The sequence below is a fragment of the Elephantulus edwardii genome, unplaced genomic scaffold, assembly GCF_000299155.1.
Source record: "Elephantulus edwardii isolate Elephantulus edwardi_28Jun2011 unplaced genomic scaffold, EleEdw1.0 scaffold00245, whole genome shotgun sequence".
NCBI classification, from domain to species: domain Eukaryota; kingdom Metazoa; phylum Chordata; class Mammalia; order Macroscelidea; family Macroscelididae; genus Elephantulus; species Elephantulus edwardii.
The window spans coordinates 3,715,458-3,729,484 of record NW_006399995.1 but is presented as its reverse complement, the minus strand read 5'-3'; the positions used below and the strand labels follow the sequence as shown (position 1 = coordinate 3,729,484).

The 14,027-nt window shown below is 38.6% G+C and overlaps 1 pseudogene; it reads left to right on the top strand.

Moving 5' to 3' along the window:
- The window catches only part of LOC102866291, a 14,344-nt pseudogene extending 1,820 nt beyond the window's left edge, over positions 1-12,524 (top strand).
- Positions 12,525-14,027: the final 1,503 nt, after the last annotated feature.

The window sequence follows — 14,027 nt, the reverse complement described above, 5'->3', positions numbered from 1 at the left end:
GGGGGGTAATCAGGATGGGTGTGTCGGAGACAATGTGATTGGCCCAGGACAGAGCAGAGTTTAGGGCTGTTGTACACAGGGTCACTATGAGTCGCAAGCGACTCAATGGCACATAACAACAACAATAACAACAACATATTCATATATCATGAATTTAAGTACATGTCCTCAAAGCATGTGCTGGGATTCTAACACCTAAATCTGTGGACATAATGTAGTGTAATAACCTTACATCTAATCTAATGTAATCACCTTCTATAGTGTAATCATTCAACTGCAGACGTATGATTATAGGATGGATCCTAAACCTACTTACTTCTGAGTTATATAAATAGTATTAACTGATTAGGCTTAAATAATAAAAGCAGGATCTTTCCAAAGCACAAAGTTTAAAAATCATGGCCACCACAATCTTTCTCCACTTTTAAAGATACAGCATCTTCTTTTTGTCTTCTTGTTTCCCTCCAAGCAACATGGGTCACCAGCAGCTCTACTGGAGTCACCTATAAAACTCCAGCTGGGTGCTCTTACTGCATGAGTGCAAACCTGCCTGGACTAATCCAGGAATACAGACTCAGCATGTGCAGACAGTGTTTCCGTCAGTTCACCAAGGATATTGGCTTCACCAAGTTGGATCAAGTGGTCTTCCTTGAAAGGCTTTGCCAAGACATTACATGGTAAGAAACAAGATCAACGCTCTGTTGTTGTTATGTGCCATCAAGTACGACTCATAATGACCCTAGGAACAAAAGACCTGAATTCTATTCTATAACTATCATCTTTTCTCTATATTCATAGTTTTCAGAGACATGTGATTTAGGAATTAGATGCCATTCCTGCTTCCAAACCTGAATCAATCAGGGAGCTCCACCAAACCCTGCCCACTATGCGTGATCATTATGGAATTTGACACACCTATGTCAGTGTTGAGTACCACAGAAACTCCAAGTAACAGCAGTTCAGCAAATAGACCACTGCTGTACCACTTAAAAGTATGTTCACCCAAAAATCAAGTTAACACTACTGTTTTTATTAAAGGTACCCCCACCAAGTGCTGACTGATTATAAACCAAAAGATACCCCAGTCCACAGCTCATTGTTAGATAAATCTGGCAAGTCCAATCAGCTGACACCCACTTGTGGACCAAAAAAACCCCAAAACCCACCAAACATTCCATACTGACCCTCATCAAGATGCAAGAAACCATCTTCCAGAATCCACCACTTCACACAAGCCTTTGGCTGCAGACTTAGTCCAGAACTATCACTTTTTTATACATAAAATTTCAACTATGAAAAGCACCGCATCTTAATTCTAAGGTTCAAAAATATATGATTACTAACCATAAAAAAGCACACGACAGAAAACTGCATTCTGATTAGCCCAATGTAATTTGAAATAAGCAAAGAGAGAGATAATTTGGTCGATTTCAAGATGATTCATCCAAGCGATCCACTGAATATCTCAGTATTTTATTCTTCTTGGCAGGAATTAAATTAAAAAAAAATTATCAAGTCACTTTACCATCAACTAAAAAGATTTTAATACAATCATGTGATTAGAGTTAATCTGGGTAGCACTGCTAAATGTATTTCAAATTCATGTACTTCAAATTCTGTTTAGAATTCATGAAAAAATGTCATGAAGACAGATTCAATCTAATCAATGTGAAATTCAGGCATGCTGTACTGCATTCTGTACCTCATTAAACGCTACCTCTATCCCCAACTGCCAGTGTTGTTTATAATAAAAAGATAGTGAACTCTATTATTTTGTTAGTAGAATCTAATTATTATATTTCATTCAGATACTATCATAAGTATAGACTTGCATCTTGACCCAGAGATTTCCCTTCCCCAAGTCAGTGAGCCTCTGTTCCATCAACATGCTTTGGAAAGACTATTTACAACTACGTTTGTCAACAGTGCTGCCTTCAGAGGCCATCACACACCACAACAAGATAAAGGTAAATAATCCAATAGAAAAGAGGGCACAGGATATGAACAGACACTTCACCAAAGAAGACATTCAGATGGCCAACAAGCACATGAAGAAATGTTCAAAATCCCTAGCTCTGAGAGATACAAATTAAAACAATTATGAGATATCATCTCACCCGTCAGAATAGCAAAATTTAACAGAACAGCAAGCAACAAATGCTGGTGAGGTTGTGGAGAAACTGGAACCCTTATTCACTGTTGATGGGAGTGTAAAACGGTGCAACCACTGTGGAAGGCGGTATTGTGCTTTCTCAAAAAGTTGCAAATAGAGATACCATTTGACCCAGCAATTCCAGAGGCCAACAGAGAAGAGTTGTTATAGCTCTGCATAAGCCCAAATGACAGCACTGGAGTCAATAAATGGAGGTTATGGCCCTATATACTGAACATTTTGAGTTACCGTGCCAACAGACACAATACCCTGCCTCAGTATACATGAATCCTCATCAAAGTGGTCAAGATGTGATGACAGTGATTCAAAAGTCCCCAGAGCATCAAATTAGGCCAGTATTTGCAGCTGAGTCAACTTTATTCTGGTCCCCATAGCCTTCTGTTGTTGTTACTGTTATCGTTATGTACCATTGAGTTGGGACCAACTCATACATAGATGCTCCAGCAGACTTTCACAGACTCTAAATCACACAGAAGGAGATTGCTTCCTTTCTTCCATAGAACTGGTGGATTTTAACCACGTAGCTTTGAGTTGGCAGGACAGCCTGTTACTCACAAAACCACCAGCATTCCCTTAACCCCATATCCTTTTTTGTTATTAGGTGCCGTCAAGTATGACTCACAGCAACCCTATGAAGAAGAGATTGAACGCTGTCCTATCCTGTGCCATTCTCATCATCTCTGACGTGTGTCACTTAAGTCCACTGCTGCAGTCCCTGTCTCAATCCATCAGGTTGAAGGTCTTCCTCTCTTTCATTGACCTTCCACCTTTCCAGTATGATGTCCTTTCCAAGGAATAGTTTTTTTCTAGTTAGAAGCCCAAAGTCTGTGAGATGAAGCTTCGTCATTCTTGCCTCCAAGGAGTACTCTGGCTGCACTTTTACTAATATGTATCTGTTCTTTTGGCAGTCCATGGGATATTTACTATTCTTATCCAACACAACTCAAAAACATTGATTCTTCTGTCATCCTTACTCTTGGTCCAGATTTCAGATGCAAAGCAAGTGACTGTAAAGACCATGGCCTGACAGGCACAACTTTGTCTTCTAACTGACATCACTGCTCCTCAGTACTTTGGAGAGGTCCCTGACAGCAGACCTTCCAAATGCAATATATCTTTTGATTTCTTGATTGCTGGTACTAGTGGTATTGATTGTGGATCTAGGTAAGATTGACAACTTCAATCTTCTCCATCATGAGGATGCCTACTGGCCCACTGGTAAGGAACTCTGTTTTCCTTGATGTTGTGATTTAACCCATACTGAAAGCTCTAATCTTTGATCTCTATCAACAAGGGTTTCAAGGTATAGTAGGGTTATAGAATACAGGAGAGGATCTATAGATAGGTAGCTATGAATAAGAAAAAAAAAGGATAAGAGGAGCATACCTCTTCTGAAGTTCTAGAACTTGGTGGGATAAGCTGTAGAGACCTTAAAACAAAAACCAATACAGGTAGTTGGAATGCAATACAACCACAATCACTATGGAAAGCAGGTTGGTAGTTTTCTTATAAATTTAAGTATACAATTACCAAATACCCTAGCAAGTCAACTCCTAAGAGATATGGTATGTTCACACAAAGAAGAGCTAGAGGAGACAGTACAACATAGCAATTAATAATGGGCTCTGGAATCAAACTGTGAGGACAGAAATTCTATCAACTACTAGATGTGATGACATTAAGTTATTCAACCTCTCTAAGCCTTATTTTACTAAACTGCAAAATGGAAATCATCCATAAGGTTACTATGAGGTTTAAATTAGGCTTATCCATATAAAATGCTTAGTACATGGCCTGGCACAAGGTAAACTTTCAGAAGTACGGCTTTCAGAAGGAGAATGAAGCAATTATTTTTACTCATTGAGCACTGGTATCATTCTTATATTTTTATTATTTTGAAAAACCATGTATGGGGATACAAGGAGGTAAGGGTTGGGAGCAGAAGAGTGAGGATGGGCAGGGATGAAATCACAGCGCTGCACAATTTGGGGGGTAGAGGGAGTGGGCAAAGGAGAGGAGAAAGTTCCAGTGGGGACCAGAAAAGACAGGGTAATGGTGAGCATAGTCCAATGGTGATTTAAAAAAACACAAAAAACAAAAACACAAAAAAAACCAACCCCAAAACAAAAAAATTGCCTTATTCACTTGTGGGTTTCTCATTTGGGAATGGGGCACAGACTCTCTGGCTTCTTCATGTTGAACAGGGGTTTTGAGGTGAAGGATGGCATCATTAATTATAAAATAAAAATAATGTCCCTTACTATACAGGATTATTTTAAGAATAGAATACAATGTACAAACTGTTTACTTAGTATATGGTGGCTAGAAATTAATACCATCTTATAATTGTTGAAGTATGCAATTAATGTCCATTTATCTTTATTTGCCCAAGATAATGCCAATTTTCACAATTTAAGAATCCATCCCTCCTTATCAATGTCAGTATGTTAGACTGCTTATGGTTTCGATAACAAGTATGTACTGATCTTATTAATTCCACATTTCATCCCTACTTAGTTCTTTGTCCTACTAAATATTCCCTTATTCTTTCATTAATAATACTGTGTCTTTGGTATTCAATTCCCCATACATATACTCTCTAAAATGCATTACCCTCGAGTCAATAGCAAGTCAAAGCAACCTTATATGACACAGTAGAACTATCTCATAATATTTCCCAGGATATAATCTATACAGAGAGAGCTCTGGTGGCCTAGTGGCAAGAAACTATGCTCCAACACTGAAGGCACACAGTTCGAGGTCACCAGACACTGCAGGAGAAGAATGGGCAATCTCTTTCTGTGCAATTAACTGCCTCTGAAAAGCTGCCAGAGGGTCAGCTATGGATCAGTTCCGACTCAACAGTACATACCACCAACAGTTTTTACAGAGAGCCCCAGTGGCCTAGTGGTCAGGAGCTGCATGCAATCCAAAGACACAGAGTTCAAATCCACCAGCTGCTCTGCAGAAGGATGGGCAATTCCTCCCAGGCAACTAAACTGCCTCTGAAAACCTGCTGGAATGTAGGTTCCAATGATTCATAACGACAACAATCTTTACAGAAGCAGCCCTGGTGGCACAGGGGTTAAGCACTCTACCGCTGACTGAAAATTCAGGAGTTCAACTCATTGGGAGAAAAACGTGGCTATCTGCTTACTATGCATGACCCAATCAAAAGTTTTTTACTTGCTTTATATGCTCAAGAAGCTCTGGTGGCCTAGCTTACAGGGAGTTGTGCTATTAACTCAAAGTCCACACCAAGGAAGAAAGATGGACAATCACCTCCCCCTCCCCATGTGATTTATAGCCTCGGAAACCCATGAACGGTCAGCTACGAGCTACTTTCCACTTAAAGGCAATGAGTAAGTCAGTATGACTTGCCAAAAGATAGCCTCTAGTGTAGACTAAGTGAGTTCACCTTTCTATTTAAGTGTTCCATTTATTCACTACTTTAAGGCCAGATAACTAACTAGACCACCATGTTTTCTAATGTAATGTAAAATGTTTTTTATACAATTTTATGACAGGCAAAGTCTTCATGTTCTTATTTTAAATTTTATTTATTTTTAACTAAGCTCCTCCCTTTTCATTGCTGAAGAATCAGAACTAACACATCAGCAACCCTCCATTGAGTTTGAGGCTGTAAACAGCCTGAGAGAAAACTGCCCATCTTTCTCTTATGTTATATAGATTCAAAAAGATCACACAAACTTTGAAGATATGCCACATGTGAGGAGGACTTGAAGCACTTGTTGCAGAAGATCAGTGAGTGCAGCCTTCAGTATGTACTGTGTCTCAATATCAAGAAAATAAATATTCATACCACTGAACCAATAGGCAGTGTCATGATGGAAACAGAGGATATTCAAAGTGTCAACAGCTTCATCTTGTTTGGACCCACAATTAACACCGCTGATACGAGCAGTCAGAACTTAAAGAGACACTTTGCACTTTCCAAATTACTGAGGAGTAGTGATGTCAGTTTGAGGACTGTGGTGTGTCTGATTCAGGCCATAGACTTTCTGATTACTAGCTATGCATCTGAGACCTGGACAATGAATAAGGATGACAGAAGAACTGATGCCTTTGAGCTGTGGTGCTGGAGAAGAGGACTGAACATCTCAAGATGGCCAAGAGAACAAATAGGGATGCCTTGGAGAAAGCACAGCTGGAGTGCTCTTTGGAGGCAAGAATGATGAAGCTTCACCTCACATACTTTGGACATGTTGCTAGGAGGTGCTATTCCTTGGAGAAGGACATGATGTTGGGAAGGGTGGAGTGTTGGTGAAGGAGAGGAACCCCCTGAATCAGATGGACAGACAGGGTGACTGCTGCAATGGGCTCTTATGTGTCAGGAAGTGTGAGGATGGTGCAAGATAGAACAATCTTTTGTACATAGAGTCACTATGAGTTGTACTCAACTCGACAGCACCTAACAGCAACATGTAAATGACAGTCAATCTTAAATGTATCTTAAAAATTACATTCCTGGAAAAGGTATATATAGATACCTATTTTTAAAAATCCAGGGCTATAAAACAGTATTACAGACACTTGTTTTACAAGAAAATGGAGAATGTAGAAATGTTATATTCTGTGTGGTCATCTTGTATACAAAACTGAGAAATTTAAGGGGAGGAAAAAGAGAACAAAAGGATCAAAACTAACACAAACCCTTTTAAACTGCAATCTTTAATGTTAGGCACACAGTTAAACGACCTAGTGAGCATTTAAGAAATATTAATGCCAAGTCCCTACATCAGAGAAATTAATAATTCCTGTTAACAGTATTTAGAAACCTGTCTTTTATTAAAAGTATCTTCAGATTATTTAAATCTACTGCTAGGGTTGAGAAACAAGTCTCTGAAGAAGAACTGTATATATGATGCCATGCATCATAATATACTTTCCTTATATGGGCAATTAGGCATGATTGATCAACTAACACAAAGAATTCACACTGCAGGCCACAGAACAGTTCTGTTATTTTCTGTCTTACACATGTTGTTACGGACCATCAATTTGGAATAGACTGACCCTCCAGCAGGTCTTCAGAAGCAGTTAATCACGAGAGGAGAATACCCATCTTTCTCCTATGGAACAGCTGGAAGATATGAACTGTGTGCCTTTGGGTTGGCAGCCCAATTCCTTACCACTAGGCCACCAGAGATCCCTATCTTACACATAAAACTGGGCAAATCTACCATTACTTTTCTTTAAAACTTCTGAATTTTTTAAAGCCTTACCCTACTCTCAAGTTTTTTTATATTGACTCTGAAAAATTACGAATTTTGAAGATCCAGCTTTCTTTTTTCTTCTAATGTTTATATTATGGCAGTCATATTTGGTTCTGATTACTATGTTCACTGGTCTATGGAAAATAATGCAAACTACACTGGTGGCGTCACAAGGATCAGTTACATCGTTTGTCAAAATTTTTCACAGCAAATTAAAAAAAATTAATGACTTCACTTACTTAAAAGGATGAAAACACAATGTCAATTAAGGCAGAAAATAACTACCACAATTTCAAAGTCTTCATACAAAGGTAAAGCTTTGGTACTTTCCAGAGGTTGCTTTGGCTTACATAGTTGTTAAGAAAATCGATTTCCAGATCACTCTTTCTAAACATTAAACATCACTTTATTAAAGTAACAGAAACATAATAGTTTATGTTAAATTGGGGGGGTTCCGGGGGGGGGGAATCAAATGTTTTCGATCTTCTCATCTTCAAATGATGCTGTACACAACACTTTATCACTTAATAAACAGAAGGCTTCTCCTATGCTTTAACCCACTTGCCATCATGATCCTGACTCATGGTGACCCTTCACTGACTGGGCTTCAGGGGCCATAAATCTTTATGAAAGGAAACAGTCCATCTTTCTCCCATGGAGCAGCAACTGGATTTCAACTGCTGGTCTTTTAAACAGGAGCGTGGTATGTTACACATTACCCCACCAGGGCTATTTCCCTCTATTAGATGCAGTAAGTTATTAGATGCTGTTTGAGTTGACTACAATTCAGTGACCCTATGAACAACATTTTGGAACTTTCCCTTATCATGTGCCATCCTTACAACCTATACCATGCTCACACTCACTGTTATACGGGTGACACTGTGTCGATCCATTCAGCTGAGGGTCTTTCCTCTCTTCTGATAACAGTCTCTCCACCTATCCCAGCATGATTTATTTTTCCAAGGACTGGCCCTTATAACATACCCAAAGTATATGAGACAAAGTTCCTTTCACCTTCCTTACTGTCTGATTGCACTTCTAAGACAAGGAAGTAGCACTTAGCATCAATTTCTTTCCTATCATTCTCTACAAATGCCTTCCTAGATCTAGGGGCAAGAAAGTGAAAAGCAAATAACCTGCACTTTTCAGATTGTATGTAGCCTGTAGGGAGCTGCACTGCTAACCCAAAGGTGGAGCCTCTCAAGTCTACCAGTTTAAATTCTGTCGGCAGCTCCATGAGAGAAGATGGACAGGAGGAGGAGGGTCATCCCAAGGCAATGAAAGAGAGCTACCTTACAGTCAGAACGGGGGAAGCCCTGGCATAATGGTTAGCTGTTAATCCTGAGAGAAAAAAACTAGTGGTCTACCACTGCAAAGAGAAGAAAAGATTAAACATATTGAAATGGATTCCAACCCACAGTGATCTCACAGAACTGAGTAGAATTTCCCTATAGGGTTTCCAAGTACCAGCCCCTCCTGACAACAAGCCAAGAATATTCAAGACAGAGTTTCAAAATCTTTGCCTCCAAGGAGCAACTTGGTTTCACTCTCTCCAGACTGGATCTGTTTTCTTGGTGGTCCATGGTATGTATGTTCAAAACTCTTCTCCAGTATAACTCAAAGGCATAAATTCTTCTTCTCTCATCCCTACTCATGGTCCAGCTCTGTTACACAGCAAGTAATTGTGAAGACCATGGCCTTGTTCAGGTGCACCTTAGTCTCTAGACTGAACTTTTGCTCTTTAGCACTCTGGAGAGGTCCCTAACAGCAGATTTTTGCAATGCAACTTGTGTGTGGAGGCCTTCCCACACTTTGCAGGACTTGGAAAATGGGCAGAGCCAAAACTGGCAGAACTAGGAGAGATCTATAACACACTGACCTAAAGGTGAGAGACTAGAAGGTCAGTGGGCCCGTAAATGCACCTGAGAAATTGTCCTAACTGGTCAACTGTATCCTATTTCCAACTTAAATTTAACTTGTCAACTTCCCTAATAAATCCCACAACTGTGAGTATAATCTGTGAGTTATGTGGCCATTCCAATGGATTTGTGGGCCTAGCAGTAGAGTAGTTAAGAGTGCTGGGAAAGATGGTTGGTGTTAGAAATAGTAGAAATAGGAGCAAAGAGATATGTCTGACATCGTAACAATCGGTTTTGCACTGTGGATGGGCACAGTTCTCCCTTGTGGAGTTAGCGGAGATCAGAAGTGGCTGCCCCAAAGCTGGCTGCACTCTTTACATTGCATTCTAATTCTGTGCCTCCAGGACTCCTTCATAAATCAATTAAGCTATTTTTAAAAAAGGAATATAACCTCTCTTCCAAAGAAAGGAGAGGGAAAGTGGTTATTTATTTAGGCCATAGCCTCAGAAGTGGAAATATCATGCTCTACTTTTTAACATAGGCCAAATACCATGTTCTGCCTTTTGGAACGGGTTCTACAGATTTTTGCCCCCTCCAGCAATGCACTTAGTACCTCGGCCCTGGATTCAGCTTGCATTGGCACCATATGTGAACTCTGATAAGAAAAATCTGACATTATACTTTTCTAGTAATCTTCAGTTTTTTCATTATTATTAAAACACTTCAAAAAAATACCTTCTAGCCATGTTTTCCTTGGGCAAAGTGTCATCAGATCTTACCATTTAAAATTAACATCGTTAAGTGTATGTGTTGCTATGGTGTCTAAATCAACTCCAGCAGGTTTTCAGAGGCTGTAAATTGCACTGGAGGAAACTATTTTTCAGAGGAGACCAGAATATTTTCAGAGGCTATAAACTGCACTGGAAGAGTCTATTTTCCTCCCAGAGAGTCTGTGGGCACTGGCCTTAAGGTCAGTAGCATAGCTCTCTATACTAGGCTACCAGAGCTCCCTACTTCTTCAGAAACTTGGAAATAGTTTGTGTGGTTTTTGTTTAAATATTTGAGTAAGGAACTACTAAATCATTCTAACTTACTTTACTTCACTTATTAACTTTATTAATACTTTATTAAAACTTTCCTTTCAGTCAAAAAAGTCTTTTTCTGTTTTAAACCTTCAAAATACTTTCAAACAGTAAAAAAAATCCACACTTCTCAAAGAGATAGGTTAAATAAATGGAAGCTATAAAATGAATCCAAACTTGGTCCTATCTATAGAAATTATAATTCATTTCTAAGTCACATGTCCAAATTGTTGCCTAAAACAATATGGTGTAATAGAAAGGGAATGGAAACAATTATTAACACCTTCTGTAAGACAAATGCTTCACTGGTGTTACCTCATTTAATCCTAACAAACCCATGACCCTCACTTAACAGAAAATGAAAATGGGCTTGCCTAAAGTCATGCAGCAAATATATGACAAAGGGAGAGATCAAACTGGGTGTGACTAATTCCAAAGTCCATAATCTTGCTGCCACTTTTCAATGCTTCTCAAATTCACTTTCCTTAGCAATCAGAAAGACCAGATTTTGAACACCAAACTCCCATCTGTGTAATTATTTCTGCTTTTTTATAGTACATATGCTTCTTAAAAAAAAATAAAAATCACAATTCACAAAGTTAATTCCCTGGGGCATACAAATGGTTAAGTGCTCAGACAGCCACTAACCAAAAGACTGGCAGTTCATATTTATCCAGAGGTGTTTAGAGGAAAGATCACAGCCATTAAAAACCATATGGAAACAGTTCGACTCTGAGAAACATGGCATTGCCATTGAATTGAAATGTACCTGACAGCAACTTTTTACTATTTTCTCATTTTATTCACAAAATGGGGATGGGAGAGGAAATGATCAAGTGATAGGATCTTACTGTCCATGTTTGAGCTCTGGGGTCAACTACCAGCCAAGTTTTTATCTTGCATGCAGTCACTACCTACATGTTCATAGAGGTTTGAGGGTTGCTATGATGCAGAACAAGTTTCAGCAAAGCTTCTAGACTAAGAGAGTTGGAAGAAAGGCCTAGTGGTCTACTTCCAAATATCAGCCAGTGAAAACCCTTTAGTTTCAAATGGGAACTTATCCAAGGATGGCAGAGAACTGGGCAGTTTTCTGTAGGGTGGTGCACGAGGTCACTACAAGTTGGCTTGACAGCAGCAACAACATTCACAGAACAATTATTAAAATGGAAGGCTAAGAAGTCATCCTAAAGGGGAAAGATTTTTAAAAACAATCTCTTTTTACACAGTTAAGATGTACTGAATATTTCTTAGCACTTTTCAATTGATCTTAAAATTATTTTATCTTCCAATAAGCAAAGGCCCTCATAAGCAGAGACCCAAGTATGTTCTCATGAAGCAAAACACTTTTAAAAATTCATTTCTCAGAAAAAAAGGCCACATCAAGCACAGTGCTGTATTTCTTTACCACAAAAGAAATGTTTTGGTAATATATTCACCATCCAGGAAACAGCACTATTTGCTATTTGGGTTAAGATAAATGGCTACATTAGCTACTTAAAAAAAGACTGCAAAAATGTGTATGAAAGCAGTAAATAAAACCCAGAAAACTGGGGTGGAGGGGCAATGAGGCCCACACAATAAAAGGTGAGTAAGAAATTTACTTTACCCCTAGGTAATCCACACTATTATGGGTAAAGGAATAAAATCATTTAAGCCATGTAATCTTTAAAGAATACTTGGCTAGCTTTAAAAGTTGCTACAAAGATGGCCCAAAAGCAAAGAAGGAAGCCTGTGCCCCTCCCAAACTGAAGCCAAAGCAAAGGCATTAAAGGCCAAGAAGGCAGTCCTGAAGGGCGTCCACAGCCAAAAAAAAGAAGATCCGTATGTCACCCACCTTCCGGTGGCCTAAGACACTGAGACTCGGAAGGCATACCAAATACACCCGGAAGAGCGCCCCCAGGAGAAACAAGCTTGACCACTATGCCATCATCAAATTTCCCCCAACCACACTGAGTCAGCCATCAAGATAGACGATAACAACACACTGGTGTTCACTGCGGATTTAAAGGCCAACAAGCACCAAATTAAACAAGCTGTAAAGAAGCTCTATGATATTGATGTGGCTAAGGTCAACATTTTGATTAGGCCTGATGGAGAGAAGAAGGCCTATGTTCGACTTGCTCCTGACTATGATGCTTTGGATGTTGCCAACAAAACTGGGATCATCTGAGTCCAGCTGGCAAATTCTTAATATAAATTTTTCTCACAAAAAAAAAAAAGTTGCTACTGTAAAATTCAGACAACTACCTGACAAAACAGAACCGACTATTTCCAAATGATGACCCGTTAGTTGATGCTGGGTGGATTCCGATTCACAGCAACGTAATGTATGTATAGCAGGACAGCTGCACAGGGTTTTCAGTGCACCTTACCTTCCCAAGTACCTCTAGGTGGCTGCCAACCACCAATCTTTTGGCTGGTAACTTCTGAATGAATAACCAACAGCCTGACAATCCTATATAGAGGAATCTATCCTAAAACCATATAGACTAGGGATTCTTCTACAAACATTTTTACATTCATAAAACAAAAGTCTAATGAATAAATGTTAAAGTTTTCTATACCCAAGTTTTTCCTCAACTCCTCACTGTTTCAGGTTGATTTCAACTCACAGTAACTATTATAAGAGAGAGCAGCAGTGCCCCGTAAGGTTTAAATCTGTTTGACTTTTTTTTTTTTTTTTAAAAAAAGAATGCAAATCTGTATGGAAGCAGACTGCCATATTTTCCCCTAGGAAGGGCTGGTGAGTGAAAAATGCTGCCATTTAACAGCTAAGCTTTTAACCACTGCACCTGCAGGGCTCCTCAATCCCTCATACAAACTCATTAAAAAGTTTGCAGCAATATCTTATTAAATTATCCTAATATGAGTTGATTAATGCCTCAAACATATCACATTTTTATTCTAAAACTATTTTAACATTAGTATGATTTGGGATAGCCCCTCCCCCCCAAATAAAACAAACAAAAAGACAAACTTCCCTTCAGGCCTGTTACCTTGTGTTAAAAGAATTCTGATATATGGAGAATCTCAAACGGGATTTTTTTTGGGGGTTGTTGAGTTCATATTTTTGGGTTTTGGGGTTTTTTTAAAGCAATACAATCAGGCTATTGTGCTATTACGGTAAGGAGATAAAAAAACCCTGCTGAAGTAACATTTGTTTCAAGGTGACTTACCAAACAGTCTACTCTCCATAAACATCATTTTAAATCACAACTTTTACTTACAGTTTCATATGCTATTACACAAAACTTTGACTTTGCAATAAAACCATTCACAAATTAAAGCAACAAAAAGTAATTTTTAAAAAAATCTCAAAGGTTAATATTTGTTAAAGTAAGGCAATATAAAATGGCATATGTATCTTACTTTTGGGGAAAACATTTGTATGGAAAGAATCCAAACATTTACTAGAATTACTGATAAGTTCCTTATTCTTTATAGTTACTAATTTTTCTAAAGTGAAATCAATTTTTTTAAAGTTCTTATGCATGAGTGCAAACAATCTAACAATTATGAAATCTAGGTGACATATTTTATTATTTTTATGTACTATATTTCAATTCTATTTAATTCACCAGTCCAAATCTACTTAACAAAGTTAACATTAAGCAAATATTGTTCCACAAATGCTAGCAAAATCACCTGTGCTGAGAACCATTATGTGTTTTTG